The sequence below is a fragment of the Platalea leucorodia genome, assembly GCF_965183815.1.
Source record: "Platalea leucorodia genome assembly, chromosome: 2".
Classification (NCBI taxonomy): Eukaryota; Metazoa; Chordata; class Aves; order Pelecaniformes; family Threskiornithidae; genus Platalea; species Platalea leucorodia.
The window spans coordinates 128,821,285-128,834,853 of record NC_138824.1 but is presented as its reverse complement, the minus strand read 5'-3'; the positions used below and the strand labels follow the sequence as shown (position 1 = coordinate 128,834,853).

General features: G+C 39.1%; 1 protein-coding gene across 2 annotated transcripts in view; it reads right to left on the bottom strand.

The window, feature by feature from the left end:
- The window catches only part of STXBP5L (syntaxin binding protein 5L), a gene marked incomplete at both ends in the record, with an annotated part of 204,450 nt that overhangs the window by 8,994 nt on the left and 181,887 nt on the right, over nucleotides 1–13,569 (bottom strand). The gene's annotated exons all lie outside the window — the stretch shown is intronic.

Sequence of the window (13,569 nt, the reverse complement as noted above, 5' to 3'; positions counted from 1 at the left end):
CACAGTGACAGCTGCCGGGTGAAGAAGGGGAAGACAGCAATTTCAAGGCAGAGATCATCAGGGCTCCACATATATATATGGGTTTTTTTCCCCAAAGGGTATATAATTTTTTTAAAAATGTCATTATGTAATTCATTTTCTCTTTAACAGGTGTATTAATATCACAGTCACATAAAATTCAAATACGGTGGTGCTCAAACCGAGAAAGATGTTGAAAGGACAAATGCAGTTAGTGTAGGCGACATACACGGAACTTAAAATATATGATGTGCCATTTGCATGTGTCATCAAGCTTTCTCCCTCCCTAAATTAACAAGAAATGTTCCTCACTCCTGTGCAGTACAGTTAACTAATACATCTTCACAGAACTGACACTAACAGATATAATCTTTGGGACACTTTTGGGAACATACTGTGCCATTTTCTATTAAATACACTGCTCAAACTGAAATTCTAAAGACCAGCATGACACATGTCAAAACTTGATGTCCTTAAACATATCTGAACAGCAAACCAAAACCTATGAAAGGCTGCAATCACTATATGACTTTATTGGCCAGTTCCAAAGCAAGGTAGAAATCTCTCCTCTTCCTAGATTTTGGGATAAAATTTAGTTTAGGCCTATTCCCCAGGACTCCTTTCTCAAAGAGATTATACCCCAAATTCTCTATTTAGAAACCACTCCACTGTATCCTAGAGAAACATAAAAGCACTGTCTTTGGGAAATTTAAAAAAACCTTGCCATATCCTTTCCTAGCACGATTGCTATGTTTTAAAATGATGTCCCAACTTCTAAAAGTTGTCCTGTATGAACACTGCCAAGCTGTAGTAATCCTCAACCTGACCGCCATATTCTGGGTTTTCTTTTTTGTTTTCCTTTTCTCACACTGCACGATGGGTGTAGCAAGAATGTCAGCTACCACATCTTTCCGCATGAGCCTGAACCAGGACCTCTTCCAGGTACTCCCTGTAACCTAGGTCAAGCAAAGTTTATTTGGACTCCCTGCTTCAGTAAGGGGACAGGACGTTCATATGTGAAAGGCAGATACAGTTCTCTTTCCTGCTTCTCCTCCTCTGCAGAACATCCTGCTGTATGACACTTCCTCGTAAGTCTGCTCCTGCCTCTAAACTGCCTCCTGCTTTGAGGGAGCCCAGTATTCCTTTTCCTCCGAGAGGCACGTATCCAGCTCCCAGCATCCCTCGGCTCCCACCCAGCCATCTCTCTGAGGTGACAGTCCTTTTTCCTCCTCTTCCTCTTCCAGACCTGGATTTCTTGGCTCTTCTTTTTTCCAAATAGGTCTCCAGGCTGTTCCTGCAGCTGGCAGCAGCGGAGCTGAGAGCACTGCCAGAGGGGTCCAGTGTTGCCTGAGAGCTAAGGAGTGACGATCATTTGGGAGAGGCTGCTATTCAGGCTGTTAGACTATGAGCAGCTCTGAGCAAAAGTATTATTATCTGCAGTCAGAGCATTTAAAAAAGCTGCATTCCATGGGTTAAGGCCACACAGTATAAATACCACTACTCTCCTAAAAGTAGTCCTGCCTTCTTCAAAATGTTTTCATTTAGCCCTGGCCTACGCATGGTTTGGGTTAGCGAGATGCAGGTGGACACTCAGAAACCAACTTCCTCCATAGCACTGGACTGATAGTTAAATTCCAGCTATGAGGAGCAGCAGCATACAAATAGAAAAGCAAGTGCAAAACCTCTCACTTGCTGCCCGCCTCACTGACAGAAACACACAGGACACTTCATCTCACATGCTAGGATAAAAACGAAGCCAGCGTTTTTGAGTCTTACCTTTGTTCATCCATGTGTGAGCAGTACAGTGACGCTCGTCGTGTGAGAATGTACTGATTCCATGTAATTGCTGAAGCATTGCCCGTCTGGAAATGTAACCTACTGCCACAAAATCGCATGCATTGCAAAAGGACAAGAACAGTTGAGCCAACCGTCATCATGACATTCATACGAAAGCAGCCCTGAGCAGTTATTGTCCTAGCTCTTTTCTTGCACGACAGAGCTGTCGGGCTGCAGTGCACTGGTATCTAGGAGAGATTTAATTTAGGGTTTGGGGGTTTTCTGAGAATTTAAAAAGATAATTTGCGTAAAGGATTCCATGTATTTCAACTGTCACCTTTACAGAGCACTTGCAGAGACTTTTTTTTTTTTTAACTTCCTTTTGTTCAGTGGAAATAAAACTTTCCCATGGAATTAAAATCAAAAGGAGAGAGGCTACTAATGAAAATATTTATGCCACTGACTTGTGCATCTTCAGGGGAATGTCCTGACTTCTCTATTCTCAGCTGCAGCAAAGGCTTTGTAAGGGGAACATATCCTCACATCTCTTCCAAGAAATTGTCATTGTGATTATTCTAAAATAATGGATTTAGCACTAACACAGAAGCATAAAGTAATTTTCTCCTTGAAGTTAGGAATCATTAATGTAAAAGTATCACTTGTTATGAGGAACGGAAGAAAACTACCAGTGACCAAGATCAACATTTTCACTGCAAATGTTTATATTCATTGCTGGAGAGTTTTGCAATTGGCTGTCAGTGTCTTGGATGCTATTTTTAGGTCCTTTCCTGGTTTTAACATACCGAGTAATTGACCTGCTTATAAAACATATACAAAAATCGACCTTTTTTTAATATGGAAATTGCATTATTCTGGAAACAAAGTTCAATGGTTTATATTCTCCTCACTTGGAGATTTCTAAAAGTTTTAATCCCAAATATCAGATCTAACAGAAGCTAACGAAACTATTAAAACATTCGCCAGTTTAAGGATCATCATCTTAAAATTTTAAGAGAAATCTCACTTTTAAAATCATATAGTCGGGAAAGCATGCAAAGCTCTGAATGCCAGTGTACACATACAGTAAAGGAATTACGCTTCAAACATGAATTTGCACACAGTAACATCATAGAGACACAGAGACCGAACCAAATTACTGACGGCAATGCTTCAGCAACACAGAGGAGAAAGGGGCAGGAGGTAACGCTGCAGGGTTTTCACACATTTAAGAACACTGCACGGTCACTTGGCTAAAAACACCTTCAGACACATTTTAATAGCACCCTCTAAAGCTGCATTCCACATAAAGCAATTCACTAGAAAGCAGCACAAGTTGTCTTAAGCACAAACAATGCGATAATAATCTGGAATTTTCCTGTGAATGATTTCCTACCGGATCAACTCAAATAAGTTTCCCTAAAACTATGTTGAAAAGCCTGTGAATGTACTGCTTGCAGAGCATTCAAACCAGGGTGGCTACGTCTGCGCTTACACGGAGCTCACGCCTGTGGGATGCTCGACCCTCCCTGGGACAAGTTCTGAAATGTATTGTCCTGAAGTTGCTACAGTTCCAGCAGTGCAACCTAAATGGCTTCAGGGAATTATACAAGACTGACGTAAATGATGGCAAATAAAGGCCTGAAAGAGAAAATAGATTCAAGTCACCAGACTTGGACCTTTATTTTGATATTTCCAGAATATGGAAAAGTTCAGGCTTAGGTTTTAGTTCCGCATGTTTTAAAAACAGAAGGGAACTTTTAGGGCAGAATTATCCTTCATATTGAAAATGAAGTAGAAATAAGCATTTTTATAGAAAGACAAAAAAGCCAGAAATCTTTACAGCAAGTAATCTATCAAACTTCCATATTCAATTGTATGAGTCACTTCCCTCTACTTACACAAGCAAACTGTCTTCACATTCAGCTTGCTAAGAGCTCAATTTGGATATAGGTTATAAGTTTGGACATTTGTTTTTTAATCAAAGACATCACAATTCTCTAGAACTTAAATCCCAACCTAAAATATCCATTCTGCTGAAGCGTCTTTCATAACGTTGATGGTTTGGGGAGAACGGTATGTTGTGTGACTTTCACATGGGAAGTACCCAAGAATACGGAGGAGACGAAAGGCATTACAGAACAAAACCCTTGGGTCATTCAATAACAAAGTCAAAATAGTTAATGTGATAACGAAGCAAGTGAAAGCATTTTAAAGGACAGGTTTTTTTCCCCTCTGATAGATCCTCTGCTTGTGTAACTGAAGTGTAGTTAGAAAAGCCTTGCTTTAAGAAAATCCTTTGGAACAGCTATTATCACATCACTTGAACAATCTCAGCATATTCCTGTACTCTCCCCTAGCTCACTACACGCAACAGCCCACCACCTATTCCATTCTGCCACAGAAGTACCAGGAACCACCCAACGGTGTGTTCCACTTCCTAAAATGTTTCAAAAATTATTATTTCAGATGTAGAAAAACATTTTATGTCGATCTGAAGCGATTACTAGCAAGCAGAAAAATGCTAAAGTTGAGCACGCAGTGCAAAACACACCCTCCAAATTCAACATGCCTAGAGTGCAGTGTGAAATTAGCTTATCTTGGAATCAAATCATCATTTAAATTAAAACTTGACTAGACATTCAGTGAACATAAGAAGAACAAAATTTTCATTTAGTTGGTTGTTTTAAAAACAAGGAATATTTCCAGCTTCCTGTAAGAAAGCAAGAGGATCCTAACATCCTACTAGAACCTGACAGAAAATGTACTCCAAGGAAAAACAAAACATGAACTCTATCTAGCTCAATGGAGTTGGAATTTAGGCACCAGCAGCTCATGTGCATCCATGCAAGGCTCTTCATTTCTTCCCAGGCCTTTCCTGGCCATCAGACATGCTATTTCACAAGGCACCTCGGTCTTCAGACAACCTCCCCCCACGGCTTTTTCTAGAGGCACAGGGCATTGCAAGCTCTGTTGTGACCAGATTCAGGCAGACACACACTTGAACGTTAGATCCGACAAAGATTATGATTCAGTCTAAATGACGACAGCTCCGCTGCCTTTTTGCAGTCTGGTGATTGTAGCACTCAGCAGAAAGCTGGAGGCCATAAGCTGTAGACACAAATCAGTCTAAGAGGACTGACTCCATCCATCCATGCCTTCTGCACCTGTGGCCACAAGGTATAATGAGGAACATGTCCCCCCTGGAAGCTGAGCCCCTGATGGCTATGATGCTCAGCTGAGAGGTTGGCCCTTCTAGTTTTTATTTACTGTGGGCCTAATATAAAATATGACTGTGTTCTGGGGAACTTGAGCAGCATTTGTAGGCTCTAGAAACCGGGCTCCTTCTTGCCACGACAACCTACTTTTTATGCATGTCCTCTACCAGACTTCCTGGGCAAGTGGCATGCCCCATCTGTTTGGTGAGGACATCCACTCTCAGAAGCACCCTCTCTCAGACTGCATCCTAAAGGGATGGATTGAGGTAGGTGGGCTGAATCGTCCCCTTTACTCGCAGGACCAGTTGCCATTATTTTTGATATGTCTGTATCACAGGCAGACTGGGCTTCGCCCCTTGCTCACCTTTAAAATCTCTCTCCATCTCCTTTCTAAGAGGAAGCAGGAAAAGAGAAGCTTTTTATTTTATTTTATCTACAGTAGAAAACAGGCACACACACTCTCATCTCCACTATAACTGAAAAAGAACTTAGGTCACTTCTGGAAACAATTATATTCCCCCATGAATAATCTATGGATCTTATAGTTCAGTGTTCAAACTGAATACTTTGAAACAGATATGAAAACCTTACAGAAGACGCTGGCATATCCTTCCTTGGGACACTTGCTTTTTTGGTGCCAAATGTTTTATTACAGCCATACAGAACTTGCTGTTCAGAAATCTTTGCGTTTGCAGTGCCCATTAGACCAGAAGTGCTGTGATTTTGCTCAATACAGGAAAAAATAATTTCGGCTTCCTAATAACTTCTTTTTTATTTAAATAAAGCTTTCTGCAGTAAGGAACAGACTTTCTAGATATAGAACAGGTCCTCTATGCAACATTCTTATCTGCTTCTCTGCACAGACAAGAAATGTGGTGACAAACTGAGAGGTTAGTAGAGACTGTGGCTTACCATAGCGTCTCTATTTCCTATTATAGTATTTTTACTGTTACTAGTTACAACGATGTAAAGTAACTTAAAACGCTAACAAAATTGAAATGATTTACAAGCAGAACCAACACCATAATCCCCTCGCTGAGAAATAAATAAAAAAAAATTCAAGCTTTTCCATCTGCTATGAAAGCCTAGCTGTGAAAAGCCGTGGCACTTAGGGGCCTCGTGAAGTGCGGTCCCGTGGCTGCTGTAACATGCCCAGTGGATCGGGTAAGTGTCGGTTTGGCTGGCTGTTTGGGCAAGGAAGTTTACGAGAAATCATCCGCTCTGCAATATGGAGAGGCACGGCAAAGGGAATGCGGTGGAGAGTATGAGCTGTTCTGAAAACCTGCCAGAGACGCAATAACCTCCTCAGAGAATCTATTTCTGCGGTTAACCACCCTTGTGATCAAAACGAATCCCCTACCGTGTCCCTGAAGTTGTGCCTCTGCCTTAGTAATATATGCCCATTACATCCTGTCCTTTTCTCAGCAGACATGGACAGCAGATTATTCCCTTCCTCTCTGCAGTACCCTGCCATGCATTTGAATCATTTTGTGCCTTTTCTTCAATATTTTTCTAGATCAAGCCACCAGGTTGTTTCTCTCTTTCCTTGGAGGTCTATGAACCACTGCCTTTGAAAACTGCGGTGATCGTCTTCTAGGCCATCATCACTTAATTCACATCCACGTGTGGGCTTCAGACCCAATAGACCCAAGAAAAAAGGAGCCAATGATAAAATGAGCCAATGATAAAAACAGAAATCTCCCACCTCACCACATGGGAAGGAAACCTAATGGTCACATTCATTCATCCAGTCCAAAAAAATCCAATGTGCTACGCATACAGCACTGCTGCAGACGGCATAACAGTATAGCCATGACTGACAAGAGAAAAACTGATATAAATTGTGTATTGTAACTGATATAAACTGATATAAATCATATAGAAGTTACAGAGGAAATACTGCGATACTGCACAACATCAGCTGAGCCTGGTTCCTCAGGCTGCAGACTTTTTAGAAGATAACCACTCTGTATCCCATTTCCAAGACCCTGACTACAGCACACTGGACCTACGAGAGCAAATGTCAGCCCTTCTCTACGGCTTCACACACGTGTTCACAGGCTAATACTGATTAAGGTACAGATCGATCCTAAGGCTTTGGAAACCTTGTTATAGAAACAATACACCAAAGTGACAGGCTGACAGACATATACAGAAAATTATTGTAAAATTTGCTGAATCTAAAAAACGAACCAAAAGCCTCAAAAAACTCAGCACCCTAGAACACCAAAACCTAAACCAAAATCCAGCAGGAAAAAATCCAGAAGCCTCTGCCAGGCTGACTACAAAGCTTCTTATGGTGATCCTCACAAATACTTTGGAATAATAAAAGAAGTTTAAAGTATACAGTATATACCAAATACTACCCATTTCCAAAACAAATCGGACAAAATCACGGAAGAGACAAAATAACTTATCCCCCAAACAGTCTTAGTCATTCTATATGCAGATGCAAAAGAAAAACATCAAGTATAAAAGTATACTGGATCTATTAAAATGGAAATTGTATTGTACTTGCCATAGAATTTTTGATAAGGTTATTAAAGATAATGACTAAATATTCTTGAGTGGTTCGTTTTGCCAGCTCACAGTGACATTTCAATTCAAGTGCTCTATATCAAATTTTAACTACATATAATCAAAGGAGTTAATCCAAAAGCTGAGGTAAATGCTGAAACTGAATTATTTTAAAGAAAAGCTAAAGCAAATGCAAAGACTCTGCTCTTAGCATTCCTAGAAAATTACAATGCACAGCAAATCCTTGTTAGGATTCCTTGTTCAGAGGCAAGTTTGTAGCACTTAGATCTAAATGGCCTTTCTAGTCAAGGGTGATTAAGCTGGACCAGTTAAAAACTACATAATGGGAAATAAAAACAATTAAAAAAAAAAAGACCGTTTTCTATCATTGCTGGTGGGAGAAAAATAGATCTCCAAACACAACATTTCGAAGGAAAAACTCCACTCTGCCTTTACTTTCTCCCTAAGACATATGATATAACTGCATATGGACATACATACACAGAATGCTCCAATTTCTGTGTGAACACAGGCAAGGAGGGAAAAACTGGCAGAGCCTGCCAGCACAAGCTCTTGATGGCAACTAGCAAGTCATGGCAGAGAGAACCTTTTGGAGAAGGCGAAGTGGCTTAAAAAGGCAGAATGCTTGAAAAAAGCAATAACCAAGAAGTATCAAATCTGAAAGACTTCTCAGAGTTAGTTATAATTTATTAAAGCAAAGAGGACTGCGTGCCAGCATATGTATCTGTGCACACATCCATATACCCACCAGCTATACAAGTATAACCACGCTGAGTTCCCTCCCACAACAATTTTATTTTTATTCTTTAACGTCACTGTTTTCTTTCAGTGTTTTCTTTAATCTAGAATTACAATTAAAAATTTGATTGAAATACAGATTTTATTTTCCTATGCAGAAGAAGAGCAGATGTTTTGGGCCTATTCATCTACACCGAAATTCTTGATCAGGCTGGGATCTCTGCTGTTCTGGGTGGAAAGGGGGCTTTAATGGGTTGAACAACTGTGCAGTATTAGCTCTTAGACTGAAATGCACTGTTTTGGATCTCTGTAAGGATTTTCTTGAGTAAGAATAATTTGCATCAATGTGTATTTTTTATTGCTGTTGATATTTAAAAGCAAAATGTTAACTTGATAATAAAAAAATGTAGTTTATACCCTGTGCAAGAAAGCCTTATCAAAGAATTATAATCACTAACTCCTAAAATCTCAAAAACTTCCAGTCAAAAAGGACTAGAAGAAGTTTAGAAGTCCAACAATGGACTTACCTATATTTGTGGGTTTGTTTATAATGCAAATAAATTCTTATATTATTATATATTATTATATTCTTCCTTTCTTGCAAGGAAGAAACAGCTTACTCAAAAGCATGTGAAAACAAGATTGTTTAGAATCAATAATATGCTATTAAGAACTTGTAAAATTCTAATTTCTTGCTAAAATTAGATATAGAATATTGAACAACTACAGAGCTTATTAGTATAGCTGTGAGAATATTGCATTTATGAAACCAGAAGATACTACATGACAATATGTAACATTTTAAATAGCATAAATGGTATTTGAGAAGTGCTGTATTAAATGTCTGGCTAATTATTGACAAAAATATAACCATAACAAGCTATTTGATCTAGATACTAGTGTTTTTTGGGAAAAAAAAAAATACCAGACTTTGAAAGTGAAATAGCAGTAATCTTTAGCTTGGAATAATTGAGTTTAAAAAGCTGATTTTGTCAAGTTTTTCCATGTTAGATGAGTACACTGAGAAAGACATACGTTTTAGCAGTAACAGTAACCATGCAAGCATAGACACCACTCCTCTGCTAGTTACTTGGCTTTTGAATTATTCTTCTATGAGTGTGGAAGAAATATCAGCACTTTATGAAACCAAGCAGTTTGCAGTATTTTGACCAGCAGAAAACAAGCCCCCCTCCATTTTCTTCCGATGATTCATCATTGCAAAGACGGTCTTCAAAAATGCTTTTCTATATCAGGAATCCTTCTGCACGTATAAAGAGGTAAGAGTCAGCAAAATCTTGACAATCAGCTAACAGGAATGAAGTCAGAAGAATTTATTGTGTGAAAGGTGCTTCAAAAGACACTTGATGAAAATGCTGGAAGTACAGTTCCTATTGTACCAAAATATCAGACTTAAATAAGTAGCTTTTGAAATCCAATGTGAGAGGGGAAGACTGATTTATTATTGTAATAGATATCTTATGATTAGTCACCAAAATGTATTATCTTTTTAATCAAATCAATTAGAAGAGGTTGTAAAGAGCAGGAACTGGAAGCATTATTAAAAAATCTCCAAGTGTTATCAGTGCCTCAGAGACAGGCTTAAGAAAAGGTAAGAACCATCTACCCACACACAAAGGCTTTTTTTTTTAATGTATAAAAAGTGCTTAACACTACTGAGATAGCAATCTCTAATCAAAATTCTACTCAGGTAGAATAATAAAATCCTACCGAATACTAACCTGAAATACTACCTCTCCAGCGAGGACATAAAATATGTATCTTGACCCACCACATGAGAATATTAAAAAAAAAAAAAAATATTGTGAATACATCTATTGTTTATTGCAGCATATACTCCTAAGTAGCCAACAAATTCTTAGCACAGAGAGGATTTTTTCGTTTTGTTTTGGAACAGCCCAACCAGAAGGTTTTGATCAAAGCCAGTCCCACATTTTGGAGAGAATGCTTATTCTCAGTATATTCTTTCTCAAACCTTTTAACTTCTCATCTTCCTTCTCCCTCACCCTCCTCCCCACCCACAGCCTAAGAATCTTTCAAGGATCATACCACCTTCCACCATATTATTTAGTATAAAAACCTTCAGAAATAAATCAAACCACTTGCCAAAACAGTATGTCTAGAAATTCAAGATGCATGAAGAACGGCGGAATGTCATTCCAGACAGATCACTTCGGAGAGCTACAAGTCAACAGACTAATACCACAGGCATCTAAAACAAGTTTAGATAAGTTGGACAGATGGCTTTGTTTGAATGAGAGAATATAAATAATCAGAAAATTATTTTAGTCTCTAGATCTGCTGAAAGGTGACTGGTACACAAACCCACACACTCAAGGACAAACCCAAACCGTGCTCCATCATATTACATGTTAATATAAATTACTCTAAAGACTGTCTGGCTCTTGCAGCAGTCATTTCACTGACCTTACTGAGAGTTGTAATACCATTTAAGTGACATCACTGATACTTTTAAATAGGGATTTTTTTTTTTAATGATGTCACTTACTTCAATTTACTCCACATCCCTGAAAGGAAGTTAGATTACTATCTCCAGGAAGAGATATACTTTAGTATTAAACTTGATAGGTATTATAATGAGTTACGAACAATAGAAGCTGAATCTTTCATGATATGGATACGCAGAAAGCATCATCGTGCCATCAAAAGTATCACTGTATTGCTAAATGTTTTGTACACACGGGTCAGTGGGACCTTAGGGGGTTGTAGGTTCTGCCTGCCAGTGACCCTACTTACTCTGGGAGGATGGGAGAGAAAAAGAAAAGAAGCAGCACAAAAGAATTAGGTGGTACCATGGCCTGGTTATGTACATGTAGTGCTGATATTGCAGCAGTATCTGCATACAGGAATTCCAGAAGAGTTTGGTACTACATAGGATGAAGAAACCCATGCAGCAATAGAAACTACTGGGGCGGTGATATATTTTCCACCATGAGCTATTATATGACAGTGGTACTTACCATGTATGTGTGGCGCATAGAAGTAGATGAAAGGGTTATGTTATGATCATCATCAATAACTAATGTGGAGGAAAAAATGGTGATTACGTAAATGAAAACTGCCCTTATGCACAGGAATTTGTAAACACCTCAGAGCTCTGTAAATCTGCTTTAGTACAATGTTCACAAAGGAGCCATTAATTAATGCAAGTTAAACCTGAAATTTATAGTAGGTTTATTATTTAAGTAGGATTACTTCTTATAACTGATTGCTGAAGATTACACTTTGTCATATCTTATAGGAAGCCTACAATGTGATTTAACATTTTCACTGTTCAGCCTCTGACTTAATCTTTGAGGAGTCCATGATGCTGTAACATTCTCTTAAAGGAGAGGTGGTTGGATGGTCACTGAAGAAACAGCAGCGTCAGTTGAAACGCCACCACTCCCAAGTTTTTGACCCTGTTCCTCTGCAGAAGGTTAATACTTGTCTAGTAAAGTCAGAATAATAGATCACGTGGGCACTTCTCATTTGCCTTAGTGCAAAGGGAGTTGGATAATGTAACCCAATATAGAAAGCTGCTTAAGCTAAAAAGAACTTAAGCAGAAAGGGACAACTCAAAGGATCCCTCTTCCACCGGTATCTGTTCTGGTGTGATAGCCTCTGGCAATGGGAGGTGACTTCTACCAGAGACCTAACGACATCGCTGGAAGATGGTAACAGCCAGCACAGCCATTTTGCAGAGAGCCTCTGACCACGCTGTGCTGTGTCGCACGGATGAATGTAGCTGAATGCTGTTCTTAAATCAAATGGAAGGAGCTGCTAGAGGACACTGCAACGGACTTCGGGATATCAGCTCCGTTCCAGTCAAGAACATAAACTTGGAACCCTCTGTGCCAAATTAGGATGCTTTCTTATAGGGTCTCACACATAGAGATGCCTTTTTTCTGTTGTGTGATCCCCACGGTAGTTAGAAGAAAGGCTGAAAAAGAATTTGCTATTTTATGTTACCATAAAGAAAAAAGAAAATCAAAGATTCTAGCAATTAGCCACTAGTAAGAAAGGTATTTGCATTTAAAAATACAAAATTAGACACTCTGAGTGATACGATTCCCCTTGCTCTGTCTCCATTCACGATCAGCTAAATTAGGGAGTACTGGTTCCATCTGCAAAGAACTCCTGTGGCGCAGACCCGTCTGCAGGTGGGCAGGTTAGGACACAAATGCTCCTTGTAAGACAGAGGGCTAGGGTCATGGTGTTGTAGCTTGCCTATTACTTATAGCATCATGGGGGGTTCAGGCCATGCTACGGCCCCAACAATAGCCACAGGAGATTATTATCTCTTAGGCACTTAGGACATATTCTGCAACTTGATTAAAATGAAAACCTGGATTTTTAAGAGAGTTATTGTTAAAATTAATTATTTTATTATTAAAATACTAAACACTATAATTTCTGTTGTTTAAATATTATTAAATTTTTACCTATTACTAAAATTGCATGCAACCAACACTACAGTCCTACACCATTTATTTTATTGCTATGCTTTTTCTGAAGCTTTTCTGCACAAACAATGCATTGTTCTATTGCAGGAATGAGGGGGAGCTGGAAGCCTGGGAGACAAGGGTCAAGGACACCAACAGGAGAGTGAGAATGCTATCAGGATTGAAGAAAAACACGTCAGCTGAATGCTTCTGCTTAAACTATCTGCAGTGAAATAGCTGGCACAGCTGAAATTAAAATGGGCTTATTCTAAGTTTTAAGCACAGTGCAGTGCCATGAGTGGTCCACTTTGTTTCTCTCAGTTTCATCGAGACTCTGCACTCAGGTAGATCAAGATTTGGAGACTTTTTTCAACCATTAAAGCAAGAAACTTATTATAAATACAAAAAATTGATTAGACTACGGGTTATAATTTTACTGTAAATAGTGACCAGGGATTGTGGAATTTTATAAAGTCTTCAGTACCAATAAATAAATAAATAAATAAATATGTGCAAAGCCTGAACTCGCATTCTAAAAATATCTTACTCATTCTCAGACTCGATAAGTAGAGACAATGAGAGTTTAAAGTGTTAGTACTAGCTGTCACAATAACTGTACATAAGCTGCTATGAGCAATCGCTTTTCCGGAACAAAGCACCCAATCCATACAGGCGAGGGGACAGCTGTAAGAGCTCAGCATACCACATCCCTAGGCAGCGCGGAGCTCAGGAGCAGGCTTGTTAGTAACAACGCTAACACACAGGGGTCGTTCTAATTCTAAACAGTCAGATGAAGACAGCAGTTCAGGGCAATGACTAGG